This window comes from Acyrthosiphon pisum, chromosome X (assembly GCF_005508785.2).
Source record: "Acyrthosiphon pisum isolate AL4f chromosome X, pea_aphid_22Mar2018_4r6ur, whole genome shotgun sequence".
Classification (NCBI taxonomy): Eukaryota; Metazoa; Arthropoda; class Insecta; order Hemiptera; family Aphididae; genus Acyrthosiphon; species Acyrthosiphon pisum.
The window spans coordinates 129,827,414-129,829,125 of NC_042493.1; the positions used below are offsets into that span (position 1 = coordinate 129,827,414).

The 1,712-nt window shown below is 28.5% G+C and overlaps 1 protein-coding gene across 1 annotated transcript in view; it reads right to left on the bottom strand.

The window, feature by feature from the left end:
- LOC103310416 (uncharacterized protein K02A2.6) overlaps positions 1-1,712 on the bottom strand; it is a 22,010-nt gene that overhangs the window by 1,242 nt on the left and 19,056 nt on the right. The gene's annotated exons all lie outside the window — the stretch shown is intronic.

A 1,712-nucleotide genomic window follows, 5' to 3' on the forward strand; every position in this document is an offset into this window, starting at 1 on the left:
ATATTATTCGTGGGTACTGAAACTCTAAAGTATACTATTATATATCTATGATTTTACCACGGTTTTTTGTTGATGTATAACGCGTTATAACTCATAAGTACCAATAGATATTATGATATGATTAATTTGGAATTTATTATAGGTACCTATTATAGGTCAATTTTTTTTAAATACTATAGACTATAATATAATATTATGTCTTATACCTAGACTGACATACCGTCTCCGCTCAGAATCGTTTTTCTTATACAATGATATTATATCATTGAATTCAAATTTAATACCATCCATTATACAGTGACCCACTTGTAACTTACTGTACAGCAGAGCGAAATCCACTTACCCACCTTTTTTTTATTTATATTATATTCTTCGCTCAGAATATTTTTTTGGATGCAACAATTGTGTATAACCGAATTCAAATTTGACTTATCCATTACAATGACTCCCTAGACACCCAGTGGCGTAGCCAGGGGAGGGTGGTGGTGTTTACCCCCCCCCCAATTGACATTTTCCCTCCTAATAAATATATTTTGTATAGGGTTCGGGACTGCTTGAAAGTTATAAATTTTGTCTTATATGAAATGGCGAAATTAAATACAAAGTTTGAATTTGCATATTTGGATAACATAGAAAAATATCTTAAAAAATATTATGTTTGGTTAGGTACAATAGGCGATAATTTTGAGATTTGGGGAGGCCGAAGCCTAATACCATACTATTATAAAATTGAATATAAGCTTAAAAAAATTAAGTAAATTTTAAATAAATTTTTAAGTAAAAAGGGCGGAGGGCTTTTAAAGTTGTTGGTGGAGCTTGGCTACAGTTGGCCCTATGTTTGCATATGTAAGATTTCATAAGTCTCTTTGTGACAAAACTGTGTTTAAACTATAATTGAGAATTGAAAATCTAGATTGTAGATTGTAGATTGTACGAATGAATAAACATCAGTAGGTACGTATTCGTTTATCACGGTGTTCGCATATCACGTTATTCGTTATTACTTATTTATTAACCTAGTATTGTATGTCAGTATTTTTAAAAATTAAGTTGTTATTTATTTATTTATCAGGTTTATGTACCTACTTATTTTAGATTCTGTGTGAAACGATGAATGTATTGATTTTACAATGATGTGTGTTTTTTTATTTTTATTTTTTATTTATTTTTGTGTCTGTCATCACGGTTTGGGGCAGTAAAAATGCTTCGATTTTCTTCAACAGTATCTTATTTGATGGGAGAATGAATATAGTTAGTGCATTCGGGAGGTCAAAATTTGAAATTTCCAATAGTTTTCAAAAGCACCGTGAAAAACAAAAGAAAAATTAAGGAAAAACGGGAATTTTTACGCAAAATCTGTTTCGAGAAAATTGATTTTGTTTTTTGGTGTAACTTTAAAACGAATGACTGTAGATACATGAAATTTTCACTGGTTGTTTATATTTTCATTTTCTATACACGGTAAAATTTTGAAAATATTTTGATTTATTTTGAGCTGTTTATGGACAATTTCAGTTTCCAATTTAATTAGTTTTTATTTCTATGAATGTCAATAAAACTTTATTTGTTGATGAAAAATACTTGAAAATTTAATACAAGGCTCCTACTATATTATTACAATGGCATTTGAAAAATATTAAAAATCCTTAGTCACAGTTTTTTTTAATTAGCATTTAAAGTTCAAAAATTGACAAAATATGTAAAAATCACGA